The sequence below is a fragment of the Pistacia vera genome, unplaced genomic scaffold (assembly GCF_008641045.1).
Source record: "Pistacia vera cultivar Batoury unplaced genomic scaffold, PisVer_v2 Contig82, whole genome shotgun sequence".
NCBI classification, from domain to species: Eukaryota; Viridiplantae; Streptophyta; class Magnoliopsida; order Sapindales; family Anacardiaceae; genus Pistacia; species Pistacia vera.
In genome coordinates this window covers 612,112-630,857 of record NW_022196690.1, presented here as the reverse complement: position 1 = coordinate 630,857, position 18,746 = coordinate 612,112, and the positions used below count along the sequence as shown (strand labels likewise).

The following is an 18,746-nucleotide window of genomic DNA, read 5'->3' as shown; positions in this document are numbered from 1 at the left end:
AATTCTTTATTATTAAAGTGTTGTTAACCTTCCTCTTCCATTCTATATTTACCATTGATAAATATGACGCAAATTTAATATGAAAATAAGAATACCGGTAAAACCCTTTTAATAGATTTTTTTATTTTCACGTCATTCGATTTGCAAATTATTCACACAAATCATTACAGAGATACCCTGTAGAAAAATTCAATAATTAGGCGATGGTACTTGCATAAGCAGAAAATTTTCAAGAATGGGCTGTTATAGTTGTGAGTAAAACTAGAAAATTACTGCAAACTTTATGTAGCCGGCTTGCGGGCATCTATATACAGTCCTCGCTTCACTCATTGATGTCTGAACCCACTTTGCTTGTTCTCTCTGTTTCTGGAGAAGGTGCTGTATTAATCTTTTTATCACCAAATCCCAACGAATTAAAACCCAAAAATGTCTTCACCAAGCAAACGCCGAGAAATGGATTTGATGAAACTGTAATTTCTTTTTTATTTTATTATTTTTTTAATTTTCGGGTTTGCGTTTAATTTTGATTTTTTTGTCTTTTTTTTTTTTTTTTTTAAATTTATTTATTTTTTTTGGGTTTGATTGATGTGAACTAGGATGATGAGTGACTATAAGGTGGAGACGATCAATGACAGCATGCAAGAGTTCTATGTGGAATTCAATGGACCAAAAGAGAGTAAAACAATCAATTCACTTTTATGTTTCTTTGTTTTTAGATGATCTATGAGTTTAATTCAACTATTTTTTTATGTTTCCTTTCTGGATTATTATTATTTTTTCGGTTGATTGTTTCTATAACAGTGAAGACCAGGTGTAGATGCTCAAAGTTGATGATCTAACTGTAAATAGAGCATGATTTTTTCCACTTAATTTTGATTGCTTTTTTCAGAGCAATCTGGTGTTGTTTTTTGATTTGATCACTTTTTGACTGCTGATATATGCTGCCTTTTATTTATATTTATGTTTATTTTTCCCTTAATTATGTGTTATCATACGAGCTACAACTTTGTTGTTCATTGATTTTCCTCCGTGATTATAGAGTTTATTGGTAAATGAATTTGGGTAGTTTTGGTTTGGAACAAAATGTTCTCCCTCTCTCTCTGTCTTTTTTTTTTTTTATTATTATTATTATTATTATTTTTTTTTTTAATTTTTTTTTTATTAACCTCTCTTTGAGAAGTTTTATGTGGAATGTGAAAGGTCCTTATCAGGGAGGTGTGTGGAAGATAAGGNTTTTTTTGTAATTTACTTTTCATTTAGGGGCAAATTAGTAAAACTTGTCAAAAAAATTTAAAAATTTAAAACTTAAAGAGGGTCAGCTAACCCCCTTACGTTTCATTTCTGGCTACATCCCTAAAGATTACAGAAGTAAAGCAAAGACTCGCAAATTAAGCAAACACAGCTGATCTTCAAGGTATTTGCACTTTGTATTAGAGGCAAACAGTCAAAGACCCACTCTATTTTCCAATACGCTAATCAACTAATAAACTACAATGAGAATATCCAAAAAGAGACCCAAAGTATAACGCCCCTCCAAATTGAATGGACGACAAAAGAAGAATCTTGAAAATCATTTGAAAATAAAGAAAATCTAGCCTACAACCATAGTACCAATTGTTGAAAAATATCAAAGTCAGAATATTTGTTGTCTATAATTAGATTAGAGTAGTTATTGACAATTCATTTTTGCTAGCTGTAGGATCTTTGTTATTATTATAGGACTAGCGGTAGGATTTTTAGAGATTGATTAGCTTACTAATTATTTCTTTCCTCACTTATTTTTCCTGTAAATCCCATAAATACCTATTGTGTATATCAATTCAATATAAGAATCATATGACTTTGATTCCAATTCTATAGTCTTTATGGTATCAGAGCAAGGCTTTTTTATGGGAATAAAATTGTCAGAAAAAATTCTTCACTATGTTTGAGATTTCATCTGTATCTCCCCCTGTTGTCACCACCAAAAACAATGAAACCAAGATTAGCCATACCGAGTCCCATTCCATCCAAATTACGACTATTCGACTCAAAGAAGGAAACTTTATTCTCTGGTCCCAATTTGTACGTATGTATATTCGATGGAGAGACAAGATCGGGTACTTGATTGGTGAAATCAAAGCACCTGAGAAAACAGATCCATCATATGCTACATGAGATACAAAAAATTCCATGATTATGTCATGGCTAATGAACTCTATGGATAAGGACATCAGTTCCAATTATATGTGTTACCCTACTACAAAAGAACTTTGGGATAGTGTTGTTGAGATGTATTTTGATCTTGGAAATCAATCTCAGATCTATGAGTTACAACAAAAGATTGGAGAAATCGAACAAGAAGGCAGCGTGTCTAAGTACTTTAATGCTCTCAAGGGCCTTTGGCAAGATCTGGATTTGTTTAACACTTATGAGTAGAAGAATTCAGATGATTGGAATCACCACAAGAAAACTGTGGAGAGTGCAAGAATTTTTAAATTCTTAGTTGGACTAAACATTGAGTTTGATGAGGTTAGAGAAAGAATTCTTAGTAGACAACCCCTTCCTTCCATTGGAGAAGTCTTCTTGAAAGTAAGGAGGAACATCGTCGAAGTATTATACTAGGTAAGAAGGGAACTGCAGGATCAATATTTACTAAGAACTTTGCCTTGGTTACTATCAACAGTGCTAAAAATTCTGCATTTGTTGCAAACCGGTCACTATACAACAACCAAAACCAACAAAGGCTTTATGAGAAACCACGAGTATGGTGTGACTACTGCAACAAAGCACGTCTCACTAGAGAAAATTGCTGGAAGTTCCATGGAAAACCAGCAAATGGGAAGGGCAGCAGACCTGCAGATAAAAGCAGTCACATAATGTTGAGAACCTGGACCCTCAACGCAACACCACTCAATGGATTGTAATTCGGAACTCAAACCACAATGTTCAAACTCCAAACAGAACAGAAATATAACAGGGCTTATAGAATTATTGTTGTTTTGATTGCTGGACTGAAATAGAAAATACAATATAGAAATGGGTATGTAAAACCAGTATGGTAAATACAACGATGTCTAGCTCTTCGAGGGGCTAGTTCCTCCCTAAATTCATACTCAAAAACAATCTGCCCTTTTACAATTGAAATTCCCAATTTATATCTGCAAGTCACGCCCAAAGCATGATTCCTGCCATGTGGATAACAAACTCCCCCATTGTGCGCACCTGCTGACTGGCCTTCTTGTTAAGCATGATTCCTGCCACGTGGGTAACTAACTCCCCATTGCGCGCACCCGCTGACTGGCCTTCTTGTTCCTTTTGTAAACGTGAGTAGTAGGGGTCGTATCAATACCCCCCCCAACAGACTCACCTTATCCTCAAGGTGGAAGTGAGGGAACTGCCGATCAATAATGTCAAAGGATTCCCAGGTGGCCTCATGAGAAGGTATATCCTGCCAGTGGACTAAGACCTCGCGAGAGCCATCCAGCAAAGTTCGAACAGAACTTACGGCAGTAGGCTGGACCATCAGCTCCAATTCATCAGTAAGGCAATCCGGCAGGGTTGAACTGGGACAGAAGAATGAAGGCTCTGTTTCAATTGAGACACATGGAAAACTAGGTGAATCCGGGAAGTGTCAGGTAAGGCTAGGCGATAGGCTACAGCACCTATTTTTTCCAGAATTTGAAAGGGTCCGTAAAAGCGAGGGCTGAGTTTTTCATTGAGCTTGAGAGCCAAGGAGTGGAATTTATAGGGTTGAAGTTTCAAGTAAACAAAATCACCTGGATCAAAAGACACATCTCGGCGATGGGCATTGGCTTGGGTGCACATACGGTCTTGTGCGGCATTGAGATTGGCTTTCAATTCGTCTAACAGTGCATTCCGGTCGATCATTTTTTGATTCACTGCCTCCACCGAGGAATGGACCTCTGTAAATTTCAGGAGTGTGGGAGGGGGTCGACCATAAAGAGCTTGGAAAGGTGACATTTTAGTAGAGCTGTGGTAGGACGTGTTAAACCAAAATTCAGCCCAATGAATCCATTTCGGCCACTGCTTAGGTTTGTTACTTGTGAAACAGCGGAGATATGTCTCGATACAACGATTAACCACCTCCGTTTAACCATCCGTTTGGGGGTGGAATGCGAAGCTGAATTTGAGAGTAGTACCTGCCAAGCGAAACAATTCAGTCCAAAATTTACTCAAGAATAGACGGTCCCGATCAGAAACGATAGACTTAGGAAAGCCATGCAAACGGACCACTTCCTTTACAAACAGGGCCGCTACTTCAGTAGCCGTATAAGGATGACACAATAGCATAAAATTACTGTACTTCGTCAATCGGTCCACCACTACCAGGATGGTGTCGAAACCGAAACTTTTAGGGAGGCCTCCAATGAAATCCATGGAGAGGTCATCGAAAGCCAAATCTGGAATTGGTAAGGGTTGTAACAACCCAGCAGGTTTTAAGGATAGGTGTGTTTTGCTGACACACCCCACATGCATTGACAAACTCCTTGATATCTTGCTTGATCCCCTTCCAGAAAATAACACCAGCAATTCATTTATATGTGCGAAAAAAACCGGAATGGCCTGCCCCGATACCTTCGATTGAGTTTAGGCGTACCAATCGAGCACCACGTGACTCAAGAAATTTGCGCATACGATGATCGCCCAGTGCAAACAACTACTGATCCTGTTCAAGAAACCATGGTGGCAATACTCAAGCACCTGTGAATGTTGAGATCTAAGAATCAGAAAGTCAAACCTGATAGCCAATTTTGAAACCTGAATCATTGAAGGAGCTGGAAGTTGAAGCTTTCAAAGATCAATTGACCTGTGTTTCAGATGAGAGGATGTTTGTCCCACCTGTCTGAAGGTGGTTTCCTTTCTGTAACTCTTTCCATTCCTTGCAACTCATAGCCTCCCGATGTTTAGTTGAGTTTTTTTCCTCCTCCTTGCAGAGTTGAGTACTGAGAATCCAAATTATTACATGCGAGCATCATTTTCACCTTGCTTGCATCTTAGAATGGATGGAAAACTTGACACCTGTCCCTGTATGCGATAAGGTTTGTCTGAATTTTAATATCTTTGTTTGGATAACAATTATAACACATTAACATGACCTTGATGAGATTTATTTGCATGTTATTTATTATACAGGAAATGATATTTGAACCTTCCTATGGTAGTAACTGCCCAATAAATCCTGCGGAGTTGAAGTTCTAAGTCTTGAAGTTGGGGATTAAGAATTCAAAGGTTACAAATGCTTAAGATTATCTTTTCTCTTGCTCGCTCGCATCTTTTTCTTTCAGTTTTTTCTATCTGCTGCAGTTTGTTTCTCTCTATTTGCCCCCACTTTGAAGCACAACCCTTTTAAAAGGCTAGTGTCCTTTGTGTTTCTTTTCCATGAACTTGGAAGTTTTATAAAGAAGTCATAGCTCTTTAAATGGACAGTGTGACACCATTTCTGAGGTTCGTTTTTCCTTGCCTATACATTCATCCTTGGCCTAGATCACATGATTTCGAAATGTACGGCCGAGTTCGCATGGAGAATGAAACAGTTTACCCGTCTTCGCGATCCCGTTAGTCAGTCATATACAAAGTAGTTGGTATAACCCTTTTTTTCTTGTTTTCCCAATTTATGCTTTTCTCAGTCCAATATTTTCATATCATGTCAGCACTTGATTTGTGAATGAAATGCAATTACAGTTGTTCAATGTTTAGTATTTGGCGAATTGTTGTGACGGATTGTTGGTGTAAAGGAAGTATGGTAGGAGTTTTGTGTAAATTATAGAAGGATCAAATGAAGGGAATTTTTTGTTTTACTGGTTCATGTCATAATAGTTCGATTTTCACATTAAGATTTGTTACAGTTTTGTCCTTATACAGACTTACATAATCCATTCTCTTTTCAAGGTATAATTTTTTTCTATTTGATTGTTGCGTTGCTGCTGCTTCAACAAATTCTAGAGTTTCACATTTTTACATTATATTGCGTGGGGAGCTATTCCTTGCTGGAATGATTTGCATATGTCGATTTATTATAACAACTGGCAAAATTAGCTCTTAAGTGAGTATTGCCAAGTTTTACAATTTACAATAGAGTTTCGCAATTTCCCCTCCGTATTTCAAATATCCGCCATCAATATTGTATTAGGTTTCTGTTTAATTGATGGATGAATGTAAAATGTTAGTGTTCTTATTAGGGTTTCTGTTTAAGTCAATGGACCAGGGTGAGAGAAGGGAACCTGACAACACAACAGGGGTTAATTGTTATTTTAAATACTCAAGGAGAAACTGGAAGTTAATGATATTTCAGGGAAAATTAATCAACCTTTTAAATGTTACGTTATTTTAAGGTTTTATAAGCTATCAGCCTTCACAAATTACAATGAAAATAGAATATGAATTTAGTTATAGGTTAATGGTTATTGACGTTATCTACGTTATATTTAATGTATATGGAATGTATTTCAGTAGCAACGAAGAATACAGTGGAGCTAATTGTTGATTAGGTTTCTATATTGTTGTGTTTTTAAATCCAGTCTAGTCGGTTGACCGGTTCGAATCGTAAAGTTTAGGCTGATTGTGGTTGAAACCAGAATTGTAATTAACTCTTATGATCTGCGGTTGGATTGGTGTTTAATGTAGTGAACCTCGTCTAATCGGTTTTTTTTGCTAAAAACTGAGTTACTCAAATTCTCAATTCTTCTAAGGGTCGGAGTTCTCAATCGGTGCCTCCAGGGAGGTGTTGTCTGTACCAGAAACGCAACACCTACAACCAAACAAGTACAGGCATTATTGAAGCCAAAACCATAAAAAATCAGTAAAAATCCGATCAATCCCACACCAAAACAATTCAAATCCGCGGTAGTGGAAGTGGCTCTCAGTAGGTATTCGGCAAGCAAATAAGAATTGGGTTACCATGGTTTTAAAGGGTCACGATGAGTCGGGAGTGGTGTCTAGTTGAGTTTTGCTTAGAATTGTCCAAGAAACGGCGAAATCCTAGCTTGTGATTGCGGCAATTCATGGGTGGATGGCTTTGGGAATTTTGAGGGTTTTATAAGGGGAGTACTAGTGAGTCTAAGGCTGGTGGCGGTTGGGTTGTCGTCGCTCAAAGCGGCTAGAAACCAGTGAAGGACAGTCGGACGAAGAGAAAGAGGGGAGGAAAAGAAGAGAAGAGGAGATGAAAAATAAAGAGGAAGGAAGAAAGTTACAGAAGAGAGATGGGAAAGTAATAGAAGAAAGAAGAAAGTGATGAATATAAAGAAAAAAAATATATAAATGTTACAGGTGTTTGTTCGTCTACTTCAAACCTATAGGACTGATATGGAACTTTTAGGGGTGTGTTTGCTGGATTTAAACTTATAGCGGCTGTAGAATTTTTCAGAATGTGTTTTGTGGCGCACCAGTTACACCGATCGGTCCAACCAATCGGACTGATCATCCAAGAACTGGCCCCTTGATCGGGTCAAGGAGCGTTTTCGGTTTTTAAAACATTATATTTTTATAACAATTTTGTGAATTATATGAGGCAAAAATCATCAAGCGACCAACTAGATTACGAGTCAATTACCAACTAGATTCGAGTCAAATTTAAATAAGAAAATTGAGGGGTTGAAAAGTAAATAAAGCCCTACTTACAAACGTTGAAATTTTCTCGAAATCAAGATTCAAGAGTGTAACCTAATAATAAACTTTGATTTATTTTTATTTTTTCTTTCATATTAATTCATACAACTTAAATTTCTAAAATTCTGATTTTCGAAAAAGAAATATGTGATCTTCTTTTAGTGAAAATTTGGTCCTTAATTTATGCCTTGACAAATCTCGGCTTTTTTAAAAGACGAATCTATTCCTTGTTCTTGTATTTGATTAAATATAATTCATTCTTTTACTTCTGAATTTGATTCTAATCACCCGTCTCTTATATCTCCTTTTTATCTCCCAATTTTGCATTTGATCCCACAAAAACATATCAACCCCCAACGTTCTTTCTTTCTTTCTTTCAAGTTTCATCCCGTGTTGTCCACCCTGACCTACCGAACGTTAATCATGGCTGTCCTTTTGTCTCCTTTGTGACTTAGGAGATCACTTTTGCTCCAGAAGAATGGGTAATTCTTGTAACATAACGCTCAAAAGTCTCAACCTCTTATTTCAATTCGTATATCTTGTACCATCTGTTTCTTTTGTTCTTGCTTATATCATCTGTAAATAAACGCTCAAAACCCAAAAAAGAAAAAGAAAAAAGTAAAAAAAATAAAAACTCTTTTGGAGGAGAGGTTTTAGTTTTATTTTTTTGTTTATTGTAGAGAAGTTCATGGCCGGATGTTCAGTTTTAAGTGCTTCAATTTGTGGAAATTAGTGTTTATGAGAGTATAGGTTGTTTACCTTGAGGTTAATAATGTATAAAGATGTTTCGATGATTCTGATGTATACAAGACAAACTGAAATGCCTGTTTGACCGGTCTTTCAGCTTTTTTGAAAGAGGTGGCTTGTAAGGTTGCATTAGGCCTGTTCCAGCAAGGCTAGGTTTGGGCAGTCACTAGATTTGGTTCGAACTCTTTGGGTTTGAGAGAGAGAGGTGGTTTTCATAAGGTGTCCGAAACGTTTGTGGTCTTTTGTGGTGATGGAGTTGGGTTTGGATCTTTGTGTTTTGGCTTCGGTTAAGTTGATATACAGTAGGTATTTAGGTGAGATAGAGCAATGGTTAATGGAACTGGTTATAAAAGTTTGGGAATGGAGGCATGATTGTGGTGGGAATCACGGTTTTTTGTCTGTTGGAGTTAGAGAGGGGTTTAGGGATTTGCTAATGAAGTGGCCTTACAATCAAAGATGATAGGCTTTCTTTGGTGGAATATGAGAGAAATGTAGGTATGTTGATATGGTATTGAGAAGAGTGCACTTAAATTTGTGGAAATACAAAGTAGGCATGTGAGATCTAGTGCTGTTGAAAAAAGCTGTATGACTATGACAAAAATTTCTTGATGACGATGAAAATTACTTAATGATGACTCAATTGTGGTCAAACAACTTTTCTTATCGTAAGAGGAAGCGGGAATCTTTATCAAGATGTTGACCTGGTTACAAGATTGCACAGCATCCTGATAATCCTTCGTTTGGGGTAATTCCGGACCATCTAAGTGGAAGCAGTATGAAGAGAAGACGCTGTGGTGCAGGCAATCAGGGCACGAGATGCCATTGCTACAAGAAGACATGTTGATTCGAACTTGACAGTCTCCCTTGCAGTAGAGTAGAGTGATTATGTTACCTATTTGATTCATATTATCTTCATCAGGTTTTTTGGATTTGCTACAAGTTACTGTGTTTTCCGCATAGAGAAGTTATTATTAATTATTATTAGTATTAGTATTATATTATTATTATTAATTGTGCGCTAAATTAGCAAAGAGTATAAGATTTCCTTTTCTAAGGTAACCAGATGACCAAATTTGAAAGCCTTGCCATATCTTGCCACCTGATACCCATCACTCTTAAAACCTAAAAGAGTCATATTGTTATCCATTTCAATCCCTCTTACATGATTATTGGTTGACTGCGAAAAGGTCTATAAATGAATTGGCAATAAAATAGAGAGAATACTTGATAGATTTATTATCGTCAGATTCTACTAGAGGTTGAAATAAAGATATACTGAACTTAGGCAGTTAATGTAGAGAACTTTAATAGATGCTTGAACCCAGAAAGATGCATGAACTTGAGGATTTTATTTTGCTGGCATCTTATAACAATATATTCAGATCATGTGTATTATATTTGCATGCATTATTTATTATCAGTTACATGTCTAAAATTCTATACAATGTAATCATCTAACAAATTAAATGACTTATGAGACAGACAGTCGCTTAACATAATGGAAAGTAATAATGAATGTACCTAATATGCAACATGGTAATGCTCTTGGTTGCATGCCAATATACTGCCAACTTTTGGCGTTGCTCAACTGTAAAAGTTGTTGATCTTACTAACCTCTGCTTGTTCTATATGTGTTGAATCAATTGTCAATCTTGTGAATAGATCATGGTTTAAATTGCAGAACAGTCAAAAGATACATCCATCCATGTATGAGGACATTGCAAATCATAGTCCACTATTCTATAAGAGGTTAAGATGCAGCGAAAGGCTTCCTACCTCAGTAAATCTCGTTTATGCTCTTGTTGCAATTCATGTCCTGCACTGAGGGTAAATTGACTAGTCCTCGCAAGAGAGAGTTGGAGACTGGACCAAAGGAGAAAACTCCTCTGAAAATTATTTCATTGGCCACAAATACAACCGTTGACTCTTGTGAGATGAGCCCTTTGAAAAGCTGTTGCCATTGACCTCTCTTTCAAGCTAGTGTCCCTGAGTGGACAGGCATGGTTGCCGAGAGTACCCTAAGTGGCTGTACATGCTTATGGCCTTTGGTAGATGGAGAACAAATACCCTAATTGAAAGGGATCCCATTGGGAGGGGAGATCGATCATGTGGCTGTTCGCTTCCGGGTTCTGTCGAATGTGTTAGATTTCACATTGCTGAGAGCAGGATGAAATTGAAGCTTGAGCTGGGTTCAGTTTTCTTTTATTGGAAATTTGATAGGATGGGTGAGAAGTTTCAGTTCGATGGACTGTTGAAGAAGAAAAGAGATTTAAGGATATAATAAAAATTAATCCTCACTCTTGAGTAAGCGCTTGTGGGGCAATGCATCCAAATGCTTTCAATAGAGACAAGGGAAGACTTAGTAAGCTATTACTTTAATTATTCCTTGCCGCCGCAGAAGTTATCAGAATCGTGTGACCCAGGGATATTGACGTGATGATGATGAATCAGAACTTGGATCTGTTAGTGGCAGTTTTGGGCATGAGCAGTGAAGGTTCCTGGCTCCGACATAATGATATGTGATGAAAATAATCATTCACATATTTGAATAATGTGTAGCAGTCAGGAGTTTACTGTATTAGAACTCAAGTCCCATGGGCTGCTTTACGTTCCCGTTAAAGTTTAAGGTTCTTTTCCTCTTAGCAATGAAGCATCACTCAATGACATGAGATTTGATGGTTTTAGTAATCCACATTGAAGATGATGCAATTTTGAGATAAGTTGCTGACGTGAAGCAACCTGGCAGGGTCTTAATGATGCCAAACACAAAATATGGTAAATGTGCTGAATGTTTTTGGGCTGGCCATCAAGTTTTTCAAGTTTTCAAAGTAAACTTTTTGTTATCCAATGCGATGGCCGCATTTTGTATACTGTCAATGAATACAGATAAACTCTTTTTGGATAAAGGAATATGGGGGAGGTAGAGGTACACATACTTGTTCTTAGAGTTTTTGTTCTTTCATTTTTTTTCTGTTTAGATGTGCATATGACCCTTCCTTTTTGAAATTTTATCATCTTTACTCTCTCTTTAAGTTTTTGTGTTTTGGATGAAATTAATTTGTAAAAGATCTTGAATTTACCACCATAGTGTAGATGCTAATTCCGCTACTGTCAATAAGATTGATGACAACCAAATGTTGGAAGTAGTCTAACTTGTTTTTCCTTATAATAAACGTTTACTATTATTAGTTGTGGGACAAAGAATAGGTACATTTCAAGTGGCAAAAATCGCTAATATGGCCCTACAATATTTCCTGGATGCAATTCCATGTATGTCAAATCTTACCCCCGATCGAAATATAAACCCTGAAAGCTAATGCTGCAAACCCTGTAGTCTAGTTTTGCAATTTGACATTCTAATAATTTTCTTTCAATCCCTTTCAGTAGTTGAGATATGCCTTATTTTTATTCAGAATAGTTTCTTGTATGAATGTCAACTCAGCATAACTTTCGAAGCAATCAAAGAAATATGCAAAAGATGGAAATACTTTTAGCCTTCTTCACCTATTTGCCTCATTTACATACAATCAGTTTATAAGGTTGATATCAAAAGGATACATTCCACTCATGAGTCTAACATTTGGAGTTGTTGATAGAGCAAACGAAATATTCCACCCTGGGTTTAGCAAAATTTCAAGTCGATACCTCTGGTTACATTTATTCTAGATTCTTACCCTTAAAGTAAAGTCGTTACCTTTATTTTGATAGATTCCTAATTTTCACTATAGCATGACGCACTTTAGCACACTAGCGTTTTCTTTCGCAAAGACAGGCTTATGTTAGCAAAACTGACTCACATTAACAGTGTTCAGCTGATGGTTTTGGCTTTTTTTGAACAATTCTATGTCCAAATCACTTTAAGACCACCATTAGCATCTACAAGCTTCTTTACAACCTTATACCTTTACTTATCAACCTCACTTACCGTTTCCAACCACCTCTATTAATCACTAGCATTGTTATTTTAAAATCTATACTAAATACAACCAAGGCTGTCCCATTTACTCTTGTCAATACAAGAATTAGGAGACTACCTCATATTGTCATGAAGCAAAAGGTTAAACTGACAAGACAAGACAAGACAATTAAAGATGTGGGAGATTCTCCTCCGCCTTCTTATTTTATTCCATTCTTAACCCAATTCCATTATCGACTGTAAACTAGTAAAATATTTTGTAATTGAAGTCTCGAAGAAAAGAAAAAGGTTATTTATGTAGAGGAAAGATTAGCAAAAGATTTCAGAAGCCACTTTATCATAACTAATGAGGTGTGAACAGGTTTGGTGGCGGCAATATTTGGCAAGAAAGTGATAGAAGAACTTGAATAATAATCTATTAAGTAATCATTTTTTAAGTATTCGGATATGACAAAAAATTCTTAAATATATTACTCAAAAGATTTACAAGTTTAGATCTTCTCAATTGTTAATAGGTCCGACCAACTCATCACAAAGACTAATAATAATGATAATAATCCATCTGCTTAGCATGTGTGATCTTGCTGCTGGTAACCAAATTTTTTTTTTTTTTTTTCTATTTTTTTACTCTTTTATTTTTAGTTACTACCAGGGCATTTTCCTCCGTTGCTCCCCAATTTTTGAGATATTCTGGAACCCCCCATTTTTTTACTTTTCTAGTATTACTTATTGACATTTATTTACATTGTTTGTTTAATGATGCAAGATTTTTCAAAAGTAATCAAATAATTTAGTTGTAAGGCACCTTCACAAGTGGGGTCTAATTGGAATTGTCAAATATATCTTCTAAACTAACTCAGAATTTTATAGATTAGCATCATAACCTTCAATTACCTTAATGAAAGTTGTAATTTTTATTTATAAATTGATTTATCTTAAAAATATTTTTTAACCTAATTTCCTAATTTAAAAGATGTTTTTTCTTATCTTATAATTGTAATTATTCAATTTATTTTCCTCATGGTTTATTAGTACCTACGATACGCTATACGTATCCTATGATCGATTTGATACGGGTCGCCAACGATACGTATCAGAGAGTATATCCTAAACCATTCGACTACGTTATATGTATCCACAATACGATACTATCCGTTTTGTATCTTTTAAAATATTGATATAAATCGATACGACTTTATTAATTTAGGCTGAAGGTCCCAAAAAAAAATTCAGGTCGAATCCGAGTCCACCCAACCCGTTCCTCTAACCTGCTCAAATTTACCCATTATGCATAGACCAAATGAAAGAAGATCTGTTGCCCATTTTGTATGATAATAATATATAAGTGAGTTATAGATATTGTCATTGATCATGAAAAGATATAAATGGTTACGAGGAAATATATATTCTTAATTTTAATTATGTAATCCATAATTTTGAAGTCAATAATACCACAAAATTTGTTAATTAATCATAGGAATGATATTAATTTTTTAGAAAAAATTTATTATTTTTATTAATTTTTTTGAAAAGGCGTATCCTGCGATACATACGATACGATACGATACGATACGCAATACACGATTTGAAAAATTAGGTTTTCGATACACGATACATCACGATTTGATAACCAGGTTTTCCTCTTCTTTGCAATATCATATATCAAGAAACAAAGCATAATATTCAGCTAAAAAATCCTCATCATTTTCAAACATCAACATCTCTTTTTCCTCAATGGTAGGACGAGTGTTGAGTAAGTGTTAAGACGCACAGTCTCAGGTTTGAATCTCTTGGCTCCCAAGATTTAATCACATGATTAGGACGGTAGCATATTATGCTAGTCATCTACAGGGATTAATCGAGAATTCAGATGGGCGTAACCGAGCTTGGACACCTGGTTTAAAAAAAAAAAAAAAAAATCTCATTTTTCTCATACCCCTTTCATTTTCTAAATTTAGGTTAGACACTTAACTTCCCTTTCCATTTTAAATTACATATTAAATTGCGAAATATGATACAAATTGAAAATAAAATTCACCCAATAATTCTTTATTATTAAGTGTTGTTAACCTTCCTCTTCCATTCTATATTTACCATTGATAAATATGACGCAAATTTAATATGACAAATAATACCGTAAAACCCTTTAATAGATTTTTTTTATTTCACGTCATTCGATTGTGCAAATTATTCACACAATCATTACAGAGATACCCTGTAAAAAAATTCAATAATTAGGCGATGGTACTTGCACAGCAGAAAATTTTCAAGAATGGCTGTTATAGTTGTGAGTAAAACTAGAAAATTACTGCAAACTTTATGTAGCCGGCTTGCGGGCATCTATATACAGTCCTCTCGTTCACCATTGGATGTCTGAACCCACTTTGCTTGTTCTCTGTTTCTGGAGGGTGCTGTATTATCTTTTTATCACCAAATCCCAACGAATAAAAACCCAAAAATGTCTTCACCAGCAACGCCGAGAAATGGATTTATGAAACTGTAATTTCTTTTTATTTTATATTTTTTTTAATTTTCGTGGTTTGCGTTTATTTTGATTTTTTTGTCTTTTTTTTTTTTTTAAATTTATTTATTTTTTTTGGGTTTGATTGATGTGAACTAGGATGATGATGACTATAAGTGGAGACGATCATGACAGCATGCAAGAGTTCTATGTGGAATTCAATGGACCAAAGAGAGTAAAACAATCAATTCACTTTTTGTTTCTTTGTTTTTAGATGATCTATGAGTTTAATTCAACTATTTTTTATGTTTTTTATTTCCTTTCTGGATTATTATTATTTTTTCGGTTGATTGTTTCTATAACAGTGAAGACCAGGTGTAGATGCTCAAGTTGATGATCTAACTGTAAATAGAGCATGATTTTTTCCACTTAATTTTGTTGCTTTTTTCAGAGCATCTGGTGTGTTTTTTTGATTTGATCACTTTTTGACTGCTGATATATGCTGCCTTTTATTTATATTTTGTTTATATTTTTCCCTAATTATTGTATCATACGAGCTACAACTTTGTTGTTCATTGATTTTCCTCCGTGATTATAGAGTTTATTGGTAAATGAATTGGTAGTTTTGGTTTGGAACAAAATTGTTCTCCCCTCTCTCTCCTGTCTTTTTTTTTTTTTTTATTATTATTTATTATTATTTTTTTTTTTTAATTTTTTTTTTATTAACCTCTCTTTGAGAAGTTTTATGTGGAATGTGAAAGGTCCTTATCAGGGAGGTGTGTGGAAGATAGGGTGGCTGCCAGATCTTATCCTTATAATTCTCCCATTATTGGCTTTGTTAACAAGATATATCATCCAATATTATGAATGTGAGTTGTGTTATATTTCACTACTTTTACTTGTTTGAATGATGGTGATTTTTTTTATGGTCTGTATATGGAACAGTCATTTTGATAAGTTGGCTGAGGACATTAATTATTTTTTGTTTGAGTTTTCAGGTCTGGTTCAGTTTGTTTAGATGTTATCAATGAACTTGAGCCCTATGTTTGGTAAACGTTGAAAATTATCATCCTTTATTCATACAATATCATGCTAAATTTTCAGAGCTCTGATATCAATTTCTTTCACACTTTCTTTTTTCCTGTTGCTTTGCCTGTCATTTAGTGCTGTTCCCATGTGAATTGGTGACTGAACTTTCTTTTCTCTTCTCTTCAATTCTTTGCAGATCTGGTTAATGTATTTGAAGTTTTTCTTCCTCAACTCTTTTGTATCCTACACCATCACACCCATGAATGAGAAGCTGGTGCTCTAATGAGCGTGATCATAATACTTACGAACAAGAGTGAAAGGTATCAACTTAAAAATTACTTATGTCTCTAGCTGTGCATTCGCATTTCCAATGACTTGTTTGAGTATCAATCCACAATTCATTTTTCTCAATTTTTTAATTGACAGATCCTTGACTAAACTATATGCTCTGGTTTAGAGCATGATCCTTTCCTAATTGATTTTAGCTTGTAGGGAGTTGTGATTCTCTCTTTATAGAATGAAATCAAGCCAACAGATGTGCCTTGTCTTCTAACCAGGGCTCTGGGGGTGTGTGGATATTCGTATTGCAGGGACATATTACTTCAAGAATTTGAAGAATGAAACTGTTTACCTTATTTTAATCTCTGATTATAGGAGCAAGGTTGATGCATATAATAGTCTTTTAAGCTGAACAAGAACCAACAACTTCAACCCTCTTTACTTGCATAGCTTTAGAGAGAATTTTAAATCTCAAAAGGTTTTTCCTGTGGGTTGGAGCTGCAAGTGTTGTTAAAGTTTATATATTCATTAAATTGGGAAGAATTGTTGAAGGTAGATACATTCAGCTAGTACATTAACTGGAACATGGTTGTATTTACTATTAGAACGTGGAAGGATGGATTAGTTGTCATTTATATCAAACATTGGAAATTATTAGGGTGGTTGAAGAGCAGCTATGTTTGTTGCTTTCTTTACTGCATGATCTTTCCAAAGACTTGCTTTACAGAATTTCGTTTACTAGGGAAACTTTGCAGTGTTCTGGTGTAATTCTCTAAAATTGGTTATATATAGCATGAAGTGATGTGTTTTTTGCTGTTGGCCTGTTAGGCTGTCTTTTCAGTATCAACTCTGTTCAGTTAACCATGTAGTGGTTAACGAAAGGATGGGAGATTATAAATTTCCATCATGTTATCGTAACATCTGACCAATTGTGAATCTCTTAGGCATACATGATGTCCTTTTTTTCTCCTTGGCTGCAAATTGTTTATTTTTGGTTCAGAGAGTGTAAAAAGTTAGAAGTATTTGTGACCAGAAATGTAATTTGAGTCACAATCAAGTTACCATTGAGTTTGACCCATATGCAACATGTTGTTTATATTGATCGTGGCGATGCATATATTAAATTCCGAGTTCTGACCCCATGGACGATTGTTTGATTTTGTAAGAGTATTGTGAGAAATATGCCAAGCCAGAAGATGCTGTCTGGCCACAGAGGAAAAATCAAGTGATGAGGAGCTGAGTGAGATGAATATGCATCAAGCGATGAAGCAGTAGCTGGACAAGCTGATCCTTAGGTGCAGAAGCCCCATTAATTGTCTGTTGTACATTGTATTCAGCTCCTGGAAATGGAACCTGAAAAACTGAGGCTTATGGAAAAACTCCTGCCCCTTCTGTCTTTTTTCCATGGATGTTGTGTAATTAATCAACTGTTGTACATTGTATTTAGAGTATTACTTTTACCCTCTATATTTGAGAATATAGCTAAACACTCTAGCCCCAATAAAAATTAAAATTTAACAACTCCCCACCACCCAAAGACTGTTGGCCGCTTGCTGCCATCATTGCCACATAGTCGGCAATCGTTGGAACGTTGCACGACCGGTTACTCTAGTCGACCGCGGCGCTGATCTAGTCGGAAGCCTATCTATGCTTTTTTTGGCCATCGATTTGGTTGTTTCTACTATTTTTCAGCTAAATCGCTATGATCGTCCAAATCTAGTTGGTCGTGACACCGTTTCGGTGACTATTGGGGGCGGCCGACAGTCATCTTCGTGGGCAAGGTTGTTTTTGGGTGGTATTCATGCTGCCTTTCATCTGTTATGTGATTTTATTTTTCACATAGTGTTTTTGTTTTGTGATTGTGGAACGTTTTTTATGATTTGCAGTAATAGCTTCATTGTTTTTATAAGTAGATGTTATTTGTTTTGCTCAGCTTATGATTTGGTAGGGTTTACTTTTTAATTATATTATATCATTTGATGTGATTTTTTTGTTTTTGTTTGGAGTTATTGATTTATTGATTGTTTTCCTGATTACATCTCTCTGTACTTTAGTAAGTTTGTGATTCTTATACTTTTTTTCTTTTTTGGTTGGTTGCTGCTTTGAGTTATGCTAGTGTTTTGAGATATGGTGAAACTGTTTGATTAAGGTTGATAGAACATATATTTTGGTTTTTTTATGGAGTTGATGAGAAAAGCGTGCTTTGATAGTTGTTTATGCTATGAGTTTACCATTGAAATAATATTCAAAGACTGAATTAGTTTTTTTTTCCCCTATGTTTATCATGATTCTTTTGGTGTTTGTTCGCTTTACTCGTAGTGACTATGAGAAGATTTGCGAATTTGTTTTCGTAAAATTTGGTGGTCTCTGTGGAGAAAATCTTGTGGTTGAGAAAGTGACCTAAACCCAATAGGTGGTTTATTGGAAATGGTTGTGGCTGAAGTTCGAATTATGTTTCTCCAGAGGATCCAAATGAATGTTTAAGTTTAGTTGATTATATCTGCATAGTTGAATAGGTTGTGTTGTTTTGAAAATAATTTTATCGTACTGTGTTTTTTCAATAAATAACGTGATTTTGTGTTTCAATACCTAGTTTCAGCTTTGATTTTCCTTTGGTACTTTGATCTTAATTCTGCTAGTTATTTATGTGGAGATTGTTAATGGAAATTTTGTTAACTGTATCATTGTATACCATGAAAGTGTTTT

General features: G+C 35.3%; 1 pseudogene; it reads left to right on the top strand.

Moving 5' to 3' along the window:
- Positions 1 to 163: 163 nt before the first annotated feature.
- Positions 164 to 16,024, top strand: LOC116117647 (annotated as a pseudogene).
- Positions 16,025 to 18,746: the final 2,722 nt, after the last annotated feature.